Here is a 13,138-nt window from a genome sequence, read left to right on the forward strand (position 1 = left end):
TCACCGATCATGGGACATCTCAAATTCCCTAGACATCATTTCACCAAATTCTTCACAAAAACTTGGGTTAGTTGAACCAAAGATAATATCATCAACATAAATTTGACAAACAAACAAATCCTTACCAATGGTTTTAGTGAACAAGGTAGTGTCAACCTTACCAATTTTGAATCCCTTGGAAATAAGAAAATCTCTCAATCTTTCATACCAAGCTCGTGGAGCTTGCTTCAAACCATAAAGAGCTTTAGAGAGCTTATATACATGATTTGGTTTCTTGGGATCTTCAAAACCGGGAGGTTGCTCAACAAAAACAAGTTCACTAATTTTGCCATTTAAGAAAGCACTTTTCACATCCATTTGAAAAATTTTTATGTTGTGAGAGCAAGGCATAAGCTAATAAGATTCTAATAGCTTCTAGTCTAGCAACGGGGGGCAAAAGTTTCACCGAAATCCAAACCTTCGACTTGAGTGAAGCCTTGAGCCACCAATCTTGCCTTGTTTCTCACAACCAATCCATCTTCATTTTGCTTGTTTCTAAAAACCCATTTAGTGCCAATGACATTATAATTTCTAGGCCTCTCAACTAAATCCCCAAACTTGATTCCGGGTGAAATTGTTTAATTCTTCATGCATAGCATTCACCCAATCCGGATCTCTCAATGCATCATCTACACGGTTAGGTTCAAGAAAAGATACAAAGGAATAATGTTCACAAAATGAAGCGATGCGAGATCGAGTTTGGACACCCTTACTAATATCACCCATGATTTGATCCACGGGGTGATCCTTTGCAAGAATATGATGAGTCCTTTGAGGAACAACGGGTTCTTGAGTTGATGGGGAAGTTGCACTTGAAGAACCAACTTGATCTTGTACTTGAGGATCATCATTACTAGAATCTTGTACAACTTGTTGTGCTTGATCATTTGAGATAGAAGTTGAAGGATTAACTCTAATAGAAATAGAATGGCCATCATCACCTTCATCTTCTTCTCTTGGTCTAACATCACCAATTGACATATTTTTCATAGCATTTCTTAAGCCATCACTTCTCACATCATCAAGATTTTCTTGTTCACTATGAGACCCATTTGTTTCATCAAATTCAACATCATATGCTTCTTCAACAATGCCATGCATTTTATTGTAGACCCGATAAGCCTTGCTACAAGATGAATACCCGAGAAGAAAACCCTCATCACATTTGCTTTGGAACTTTGATAACCGAGTTCCCTTCTTGAGAATATAGCATTTGCAACCAAATACTCTAAAATATGATATATTTGGTTTTCTTCCAATGAGCAACTCATATGGGGTCTTGTTATGGAATCTATGGCAATACAATCTATTAGATGCATGACATGCCGTGTTGATAGCTTCGGCCCAAAAACTATCGGAAACATTGTATTCGGAGAGCATTGATCTTGCCATATCAATCAAGGTTCTATTTTTCCGCTCAACAAGACCATTTTGTTCCGGAGTATATTTGGTTGAAAATTCATGTTTGATTCCTTTCTCATCACACCATTCTTCAACTCTTGTATTTTTAAATTCACTTCCGTTATCACTCCTCACTTTCTTCACCTTGAGTTCAAATTCATTTTCGGCCCTTGTCAAGAATTTCTTGAATATATCATAAGTATCGGCTTTGTCATGAAGAAAGAAAACCCAAGTATACCTTGAGTAATCATCCACTACAACAAGACAATAGCAATTTCCACCAATACTTCTATATGTTGTAGGACCAAATAAATCAATATGCAATAATTCCAATGGTCTTTCGGTTGACATGACACTCTTAGAGGGATGACCATTTGCAACTTGCTTTCCGGCTTGACATGCACTACATAATTTATCTTTCTCAAACTTTACATTCTTCAAGCCAACTACTAAATCATGCTTTATGAGACGGTTGAGTTGTTTCATGCCAACATGACCAAGTCTTCTATGCCATAACCAACCCAAAGATGATTGAGTGAACAAACATGTAGACAAGTTTGCCTCTTTAGTAGCAAAATCCACAAGATATACATCCTCATATCTAAACCCCGTAAAGATATGATTTAGTCCATCCAAGCTAGTCACTACAACATCATCTTTAGTAAAACTACACTTATATCCAAAATCACAAAGTTGAGTGACCGCTAAGAGATTAAACTTGAGAGAATCCACCAATAAAACATTTGAAAGAGAATGATCACTTGAGATTGAAATCGTACCAACACCTTTGACTTTGCCTCGGCTATTGTCACCAAAGATGATATCACTATAGCCATCCACATCCTCATTTAGAGAGGAGAACATCATTGGATCTCCGGTCATGTGTTGAGTGCATCCACTATCAAGCACCCAATGTCTTCCTCTGGACTTGTAATTTACCTACAACAAAGAGACAACTCTTTTAGGTACCCAAACTTTCTTGGGTCCTTGAACGTTAGTGACCAAGACTTTTGGCACCCAAATGGCATTCTTTTTAGCACCATCTATAGGTATTCCAACAAATTTTGCACTAACATTGCCATTTGAATTTCTCATAAGAATGTAACTAGAATCAAAGGATATGACTTTCATGTTGGTGCAATTCTTCTCAACATGACCAACCTTCTTGCATTTTTCACAATATGACTTACCACTACTCTTCACAAAAGTGGTTTTGGTGTGCACAAAAGCCTTCTTCCCTTTCTTAGAAATATATCCAACCCCTTGCTTATTCAAAGTGAACTTTTGACTTGCCCAACAATGATTAAACATGGCTCTACTATCATAGCACTTTCTCAAATCATTAGTCAAGCAAGTAACCTCTTTCTTTAACAAATCATTTTCCATAATAAGAGATTCATTGCAAGATGAGTCATCAATTTTGGTGCAAGAGGAACTAGTTGAACTAGAATCGCAAGGTTTATCATCAATTAAGTCACAACTCACACCAATGCTCAATGTTGCTTTTCTTTCATGATTAAGTAGGGCATTGTGAGCTTCCTCAAGCTTCTCATGAGTTTCTTTGAGATTCTCATGTGAAGTCTTTAGCTCCTCATAGGAATCTTGAAGAGAAGTAAACTTCAACTTCAATTCCTTTAACTTGGCCTTTTCTTTAGTCATGAATTCATCGGCATCATTTAGCATTTCAACAAGATCATCATATGAAAGTTCATCAATTTCATCATCTTGTTGTACCTTTGCACCACCCTTTGCCATAAGACAATGTGGTGTGGAGAAGAGTGATGGAGCCTCCTTGATGGCGATCCCAGCAACTCCCTTGGATGGCTTGTCATCATCATCATCATCATCATCGGAGCTTGCATTGGAATCCCACTCAACAAAATAAGCTTGACCATTCTTCTTCTTCTTGATGAACTTCTTCTTCTTCTTTTCATCATTTTTCTTGTCCTTCTTGTCATTTTTCTTGTTTGGACAATTGACACTAATATGACCTATTTCACCACATTGGAAGCATGTCTTGTCCACAAAAGGATTTTTTCTTGATGATTGACCTTTCTTGCCAAAGTTCTTCTTGTTCATCATTCTATTGAATCTCTTGACAAAGAGAGCCATCTCTTCATCCGATTCTTCTTCTTGACACTCACTTTCTTCTTCCTTTTTGCTATCTTGAGCTTTGAATGCCACACTTTTCTTTTTCATATCAATTTCTCCCCCATGAGCTTCATCTTGAGATTTCTTGAACATGTCATGGGTGAGAACTTCTCCCAATATTTGTGTGGGAGTTGCGGTCTTCACATTTGACCTTACAAGCAAGGTCACAATTGTGTCATATCTTTCCGGAAGACATCTAAGAAATTTGTGGTTGAAATCCGCATCCGGTACCTCAAATCCAAGTCCCTTGAGGTCATTCACAATGTCATTTAGCCGGTTGAACATCTCGGCTATACTCTCATCCTTCTTCATGGTAAATTCACTAAAATTTCCCTTAAGCAAATATAACTTGGCCTCCTTCACACTTGATGTGCCCTCATGAATTTCTATGAGCTTTTCCCATATGTCATGTGCATTTGTGAGACTCTTGACTCTATTAAATTCGGTCACACCAAGGGCACTAAAGAGCACATTGACCCCTTGATCATTTAGTATCTCATTTTCTTCTTCTAGGGGTGTCAAATTTTTTGAGTCCAAAATGACATATCCATCATTTACCACTCTCCATAGCTTTCTACTCATGGCTTTGATATGAGCCGACATCCTAGTCTTCCAATAATCATAATTATTCCCATCAAAGAACGGTGGCTTCCCAACATGAATTCCATTATCACTAGTCATTGTTCTACTCCAAGATGGTTAAATCCGCAATTAATGGAGTACTTAGCTCTGATACCACTTGTAGGATCAAGAACACCGACTAGAGGGGGGGTGAATAGGCGGTTTAAAACTAAAACTCACAACACTAGAGAAAATTTAATTAGTAACACAAGAGAGTCCTATGTCATGCTACTACTATCTCTAAAAGGTTTGCAACCTAGGGTGACAAGATACAATTCAAGCTCTAATAAATTAAATTGCTCAAAGTAAAACAAAGATAAAAATGAGCAAGAGAGATAACCAAGCTTGACACACAAATTTATCCCGTGGTGTCGATGACTTGCCGGTCACCCCTAATCCACGTTGAGGTGGATTCCAAGAATTAACCGCTCCTCTATCAAGAACCTCTTGATCTTGAGCCGGCTAGAAACAAGGAACCGCTCCACACCTCGATTTCACTAGAGTTGCTCTTCACCACTCCGGCAAGGTGAGCACAAAACCTCTCACAACCGAAATCGGGGCTTCTCAACAATCTCCTTCAAGAAGCTCCACGAAATCACCTTCTCCAAGCCGTCTAGGGAGCGGCAACTCCCAAGAGTAACAAGCCAATGATCCTTGCTTGAAGATTCCCTAGTGCCACAAAGCTCAAACTCTAAATGCAATGCACTAGGAAGCACTCTCACTCTCAAAAATGCAAATCCTTAGCAAGTGTGTGAGAGAGAGGGATGTCTTAGCTCTAGAGAGTCAAGAATGCAGTCCAAATGGCCAAGAGAGAGACCCAAAGGCCGGGCATTGGGTATATATAGACATCCCATCAAAAACTAGCCGTTACAGTCTTTTCTGCGAGATCGCGGACCGTCCGGTTTCAAAAACCGGACCGTCCGCCGTTATAAGCTAGAGAGTCAACGTGCATTAAATGCGTGTCAGAACTAGCCGTTACAGCCCTGGCGGACCGTCCACCGTCTAACCAGCGGACCGTCCGCGGTTAGGAGTTCCACCACTCCAGAGACATGGCAGTCTCTGGAACAATCCTTAAATCAGCCAGCGGACCGTCCGCGCGCAAGGAGCGGACCGTCCGCGGTTCATTCTAGAAAAACAGACAGAGACTGCAAGGTTTCTGGTTCAACATATCGCGAGTCCAGCGGACCGTCCGCCCCCCAGAGGCGGACCGTCCGCGGACCAGGCCACAAGACAGACCAGAGAACACCCTCTTCTGGAACCAAGAGAGTTAGAGTGGCGGACCGTCCGCCCAAGGTGGCCGGACCGTCCGCCCCCGGTGGCCGGACCGTCCGCCGGCCACAAGACACTCCCACTATCCATCAGTAACGGTAGCGGACCGTCCGCTCCCATGGTGCGGACCGTCCGCTTTTGAGCAGTCAGCTCTCAAACTTGTTCTTTTTCAAAATCCGACAAAACGAAGTTAGCCCTTATGCATGCACTTAGATATTTTGAGCAAAATGGCACTAGAGACCTGTCAAGCACGAGTACATGACCCCTCTTGATAGTACGGCTATCTATCCAACAAATCCGGTCACTTATCATCCACTAAGCACCTTGTGACCGGTAAAATTCAAAGGACCCTATTTTATACCTTTGCCTTGAGCCCAAACTTTTCTCATCGTCTCCAAAGATCCACACGTTCGCAAGTAACTCTCATTCATCCGTGGATCAACCTACACTCATTTTCTCAAAAAGAATTGTTAATCCACAAACCGTTGTCATTAATTACCAAAACACGAATTAGGGGCCTAGATGCTTTCACCCGCGGAGGATGATCGATAGCCGCGATGATATCATCTGGCTTTCGTTTCCGGGCGGACCCGAAAAGTCCTGCTGGCCTTTGTCGTTGCGGTTGTCATTTGGGTGCCTCAGATTGCTATCTTGACGCCGCGGTAACCGCTCCCGCATCTTCTCCTCCTGTTCGGACCAATCGTGCATCATATCACGAAGGCCCGCAACGGTCTTTGGCCTGTTCCGCCCAAAATCTCTGTAGATGCCTAGGTCGGTGATGCCTTTGTAGAAGCAGTCGATGATGTCGTCCTCCGAAATGTTTGCGATGGTGGTGCGGACATCGAAGAAGCAACATGTGTAGGACTGCAGGAGCTCGTTACGTTCCTGCTTACACTGGGCAAGATCGTGACGAGTACCTGCACGAGCGATCGCTCCTTGGAAGTTGTCGATGAAGATCTTCTTGAGGCGCTCCCAGGAGTCGATGGAGTTGCTGTTGAGGCTCTCTAGCTAGGTGAGCGGCGCAGGGTCCAAAGCCATCGGAAAGTAGACGACTTTGGTGATGTTCGAGCCCCCTATGACCTCAATGATCGTGGAGTAACAACGGAGCCACTGCTGAGGAGCCTGCTTGCCGTCGTACTTGGTGATGCTGATCGGCTTGAAGCCCTCAGGGTACTTATAGCTGCTGAATCGCGCAGAGAAAGCAGGAAAATGATCACTGCAATCAGTCCCTTCAGTATCGACTTCTTCACGTACCTTACGCCTGGAGGAGATCACCGTCCGCGCATCGCGGCTGTGGCAAAACCAACCTGAATTACACCGGCTCAAGTACGCGAGTCCTCTCTTGAGGGCTACCTCGTGCTTCAAACAGTATAATCCCTTGGCCTGTCAGGTAACGTCCCGATAAACCACCGAATGCAGGATCCAACAAGGTACCTCGCACGAAGGCGAGTCCAGAGATATAAAAGCCATTACACTTTACATCACAGGCAGGTATATTACATACGCATACAAAAGTAACATTAGTGTCCAACGAGGGACATTATTACAAAACAGTTTACTTTTTAAGTCACAGCAGCGGAGTTTGAAAACACGAACATTGTACACGACGTTATTTGGGGATTGGCTTGAAGGAAGTCTGGGAAATTTTGTTGAAGATAAGACTCTGTCTCCCAAGTTGCTTCTTCCTTGGTGTGATGATCCCACAAGATTTTATACATCTTAACTGTCCTTTTTCTAGTGAGCCTTTCCTTGGTATCTAAGATTTGAAGAGGTCGCTCGATATAAGATAGATCGGGTTCAATCTCAATGGCACAAGTCTCCACGATTTCTGTGGGTACTTTGACACATTTCTTAAGTTGAGAGACATGGAAGACATCGTGAATAGCAGCCAATTGAGATGGAAGGCGAAGTTTGTAAGCCACTGGGCCACAAACATTGAGAATTTCAAAGGGTCCGACATATCGAGGTGCTAACTTCCCTTTTATACCGAAATGTTGGACACCTTTGGTAGGAGATACTCGGAGATAGACAAAATCTCCTACTTGAAATTGTAGAGGTTTTCTCCTCTTATCTGCGTAGCTTTTCTGTCTGGACTGAGCGGTTTTGAGATTGGCTTGAATAACCTTGACCTTATCTTCGGCTTCGATGACTAAGTCTGGTCCGAAGATTTTGCGTTCACCGGTTTCAGACCAACTCAAAGGAGTTCGACATCTTCGACCGTATAACGCTTCAAAAGGAGCCATTTGAAGACTAACTTGATAACTGTTGTTGTAAGAGAATTCAGCTAGAGCAAGGCATTTGTCCCAGCTTGTACCATAGTGAATAATACAAGCTCGGAGCATGTCTTCAAGAATTTGATTAACTCGCTCAGTCTGTCCATCCGTTTGAGGATGATACGCAGAACTTCGTATCAGTTTGGATCCAAGAGCTGATTGTAACTGTTCCCAGAAGCGTGCAATGAACTGGGGTCCTCTATCAGAGATGATAGTTTTAGGAACACCATGCAATCGAACGATTTGATCTAGATGGATCTCTGCATACTTCTTAGTTGAATAAGTGGTATGCACAGGAAGAAAATGAGCTGTTTTTGTGAGTCTATCAATGATTACCCATATGGAGTCATGCTTTTGAGATGTGTTGGGAAGACCGACAATAAAATCCATGCTAATGTCTTCCCATTTCCATGACGGAATGGGTAATGGCTGAAGTGTACCAGATGCCTTGAGATGACTGGCTTTGACTCTCTGGCACGTATCGCACTCGGATACATATTTAGCAATTTCTCTTTTCATTCTGGTCCACCAAAAATATTTCCGTAGATCTTGATACATCTTGGTGCTCCCAGGATGAATAGAGAACTTAGATAGATGGGCTTCATCAAGGATTTGCTTACGAAGTGGATGGTCTTTAGGTACAACAATACGATTGTTGAACCATAGAACTCCTTGATGATCGGTGTGAAAACACTTATATTTGGCTTCTCCCAGAGATAACTTTGATTTGATAATTTTGATACCCTCATTATGTAGTTGAGACATGATGATTTTATCTCGAAGCGTAGACTCGATCGATAAAAGATTCAGACTACCTTGAGGAATGATTTCTAAGTTGAGCTTCCTCATCTGATTGCAGAGAGTGTCACTGAAGGTTGCTATGGATAAACAGTGACAATGTGCTTTGCGGCTAAGGGCATCCGCAACCACATTAGCTTTGCCTGGATGGTAGTGTACCTCAAGGTCATAGTCTTTAATCAGTTCTAACCAACGCCTTTGCCTCATATTTAAGTCAGCTTGAGTGAAGATATACTTGAGGCTCTTATGGTCAGTGTAGATGTTACACTTAGCACCCATAAGATGATGTCTCCAGATCTTGAGAGCATGGATGACTGCTGCCAATTCAAGATCATGTGTTGGATAATTTTGCTCATGAGTTCGGAGTGCTCGGGATGCATAAGCTATAACCCGGTTGTTTTGCATAAGAACAAAACCAAGGCCAATTCCAGAAGCATCACAGTAGACATCAAATGGTTGAGTGCTATCTGGCTGAGCTAGCACTGGAGCAGTTGTTAGGAATTTTCTCAAAGTATGGAATGCTTCTTCACATTTATCATTCCAGCGGAATTTAACTTCTTTCTTTAATAGCTTAGTCATGGGTTTAGCTATTTTGGAAAAGTCTGGAATGAATCGGCGATAATATCCCGCCAATCCAAGGAAACTTCGGATTTGATGGACTGAAGTTGGAGGTTTCCAGTCCATAACCTCCTGGACTTTGGTTGGATCAACTGATATGCCTTCACTAGAGATAGTATGTCCTAAAAATTTCACACTATCCAGCCAGAATTCACATTTCGAGAATTTGGCATAAAGGCGATGATCATGTAGTCGTTGAAGAACGACACGTAAATGATTAGCATGGTCTTCTTTAGTTTTGGAGTATATTAGAATGTCATCAATGAAGACCACGACGAATTTGTCGAGTTCCGGCATGAATACTAAATTCATGAGATACATGAAATATGCCGGTGCATTAGTGAGTCCAAATGACATAACCAGATATTCATAAAGTCCATATCTGGTCGAGAAGGCTGTTTTTGGAATGTCACAAGGCCTAATCTTGATCTGATGATAACCAGAGCGTAAGTCAATCTTAGAGAAGACCTTAGCTCCGGCTAGCTGATCGAACAAAATGTCAATGCGGGGAAGAGGGTACTTATTTTTGATGGTAACCGCATTGAGTGGACGGTAATCGACACATAGTCTTAGGCTATTGTCTTTCTTTTTGACAAAGAGAGCAGAACAACCCCAAGGTGAAGCACTTGGACGTATATAACCCTTATTAAGAAGGTCTTGGAGCTGGATTTTTAGTTCTGCTAATTCCTCTTTGAAATAGGAGCAGTGCCCGGTTGAAGTTCAATGATAAACTCGATGTCTCTATCTGGTGGCATTCCAGGCAATTCGTCTGGAAAGACATCGGGGTATTCACATACTATAAAAATATCCTTGACTTGGATATTTGTGATGGCATAAGTGCAAGGATGCAGACATTCTGGCTGAGGCAGATAAAGGGTGGTGATCCCATAGTATGGTGAATCAATTTCAACAACTCGGGAAGAAATATCTAGCCGTACTTGATGTTTAGTCATCCAGTCTGTTCCAAGTATAATATCAATACCCTCCAAACTTAGTAAAACCAAATCAGTTTTGATTTCTTTACTACCTAACTGAATTGGCACATTTCTACTCATTTGGTTGGAGGTAATATTTCCTCCAGGGGTAGAGATCATATATGACCCCTGGGTAGAACTAAGATCGAGTCCTATTCGGGTACCACAGTTGTTACTAATAAAACTATGTGTTGCTCCCGAATCAAATAATGTAACAACTGGTTTGTGGTGAATAGAGAATGTACCCGACATGACGGGAGCTCCATCGGGAAGTTCTGCCAGAGTGGTGAAATTAATTCGCCCTTGCCGGACTTGCATTATCAGTTTCTTGCCCTTGTTCTGGTTCCCCTGAGTAGAGCTCGGCCCTTGATTAGGTTTCTTGGGCCGCGGACAATCTCTGATGAAATAATCCGCGCTTCCACAATTGAAACAGCGATAATTGCTACTTCTCTGTGGTATTTGTTGAATAGTTGGCCGTGGGCTAGATGGTTGTAGTTGTTGTGGAGGAACGGGAGGTCTATACCTTCCCTGCTGTTGGGGCGGCTTGAAAACCAGTCTACCAGTTGGGGCATTCCGCTGCGGTGCTCTAAACGATGTGTTGGGAACAACCCGATACCTCGATGATTGAGCACTCGAGGGTCCAGTAGGGTTCTTTCTCTTTTTCTCAGCATGATCTGCCACGATGCAATCTTCTTGGGTTAAGGCCATATTAACTAGCTCACTGAAAGTATTAGCCCTCACAAGATTCAGGCGTTCCTTGAGCTTGGTATTAAGACCCCGACAGAAACAATCTTGTTTCTTGGCATCATTATCCGCATGATATCCCGCATATTGACACAGATGATTGAAGTTCTGTGCATACTGCAGGACTGTACTGGTGCCTTGAGTAAGTGCCAAGAATTCATTCAGCTTTCGCTCCAACAATCCTTCTGGAATATAGTGTGCTCTAAAGGCTGCCCGAAATTCTTCCCAAGTGATAACATGCCCTGTAGGCTGCATGGCGTAGAAATTATCCCACCAGATCCGAGCAGCACCTCGGAGTTGCTGGGCGGCAAAGGAAGCTTTGCTTGAGTCCGCACAAGGTATTGTCAATAAAGCGAACTTCGATTCAATGATATGGAGCCAAGCATCAGCGTCCAAGGGTTCTTCAGCCTTACTGAAAAAGGGAGGCTGGGTACTGATGAAATCCTGGTAACTGGCCACGGGAGGATTGCGGTCATCACGACCTCCTCGGAATTGTTGATATTGCTGGTTTTGTTGTGCTTGTACCAGCAAGTTGAGAAGTTCAGTTTGCCGAGCCATAACTTCGGCAAGGTTAGGAGGTGGTGGTGGCGGTTGTTGAGAACCGCTAGCCTGATCTGCCCGGAAACCTTCCGGGGTTCCGCGCGTGGCTCCCACCATCTGAAACAAAGGAGATGTCCATCATTAATCATATAGCCTTACTCCCAATTTCAGGAGATATACGACTTAGATAAACAATGCATACACTCCATTCAATCATCTCATTTCAGAATCATAGGGATAGTGAACAAGATGATAAAACAGGAAACTTATAGTACAACACTGATTCTGATCGTTCTCCATATTACACATCCGAAAGATCCCTACGCAGGCCATCTATGTTACAACAAATGGCACGAGATCTAGATAAGTTACCCACTATCTAACTTATTACACTTCCCACAAGTTACATCTAGAAAGTCGACGATTTGCTAACTAAAAATCGTCGAAGCTGCCTATAGAAGATTGACTACCAGAGGAAGAGTGATAAGGTCTAAGGACAGGATCCCCATGCTCAGAGTCAATCTCTGAAACACCCTCAATTTCTTCCGGATCTTCTTCTTCCTCTTCAGGCATTACGGGTGCAGCGGGAAGTATGTGATGCTGCTGCAGTTCCTCAATGTGAGCCTGGGCATCATCAGCCTCGAGTATCAGATCATGGATTTGTGCTTGTAGGAACTCGATAACAGTGTCACGCTGAGTGATTATATGATCACTCTCGTTGATCTGATCTTCTCGATGAAGGATAGTCTCATCCCGTGATGCGATGATTTCATCTTTCTGAGTCACCAGGGCTTGTAATTCTACTATTTGAGTAACATGGCGATCAGCATTCCGATAATGACTTTGAGCCGCACTAGTTAACTGACCTATGCTATGACGCAGCAGAATCTGATACTGATGCTGCACATCCATAAACCTGGTAAGGCTACGGACAGTTTCTTCGGCCAGATCTCCTAACATATGACCAAGATGCTCTGTCCGAAAATTCCATTCCAAATTTCCAGGGTCTATGGTAGGAAATAAACCAATAGGATATGCGGCAACTTCTGTCGGATGCTGATTACAGAAAAGTTTGATCGCCTCCAAGGCAGCAGTTTCAAGGGTATCAACCAGACGATATCCAACCAATTCCACTTCTATGGGATGCCATGAGGAGTGAAAAGGGTGTTGAGGAATTATCATCTTAACCCGGCAGCGAGGAACTCCTTCTTCACGATATTCCACCCCATCGTATTGAGGAGGCTCTGTATAAAGAAACAGACTTAAGGATTCCCACAAGAGATGAGGAAACCCTTCCCAATGTAAAGCATTAGTGTGGAAGTGCCCCTTCTGATCCCAAAAGGCATTGGAAGGAGCAACCATCTGCGACAACAATGAAAATGGTAAGATATATTTACCCTGCGGAAAGCTCACAAGGTAAATGGATTAAGATAGCTGATTCTGATAACAGCAAAGGCTGGAAATCAGATGGTTACTTAAGGGACTCAACTAAAGATTGCTATTTACCCAAACTAAGAAATACCAACATGTTACCTATTTCTTAAAGCAACAAAATTAAAGATCCCTTTTGTTGATTAATGTATTATGCATGCACGCACTATTCGATCTCATAAACAAAAATAACTGCCAAGTAATCTTGGTCTTACGTGGTTAGTTATGGTGGCACAATATAAATACGTCTCTCTCTATTAACTAGTCGATAAGTTCTAT

The sequence above is a fragment of the Panicum hallii genome, chromosome 6 (assembly GCF_002211085.1).
Source record: "Panicum hallii strain FIL2 chromosome 6, PHallii_v3.1, whole genome shotgun sequence".
Taxonomy (NCBI): domain Eukaryota; kingdom Viridiplantae; phylum Streptophyta; class Magnoliopsida; order Poales; family Poaceae; genus Panicum; species Panicum hallii.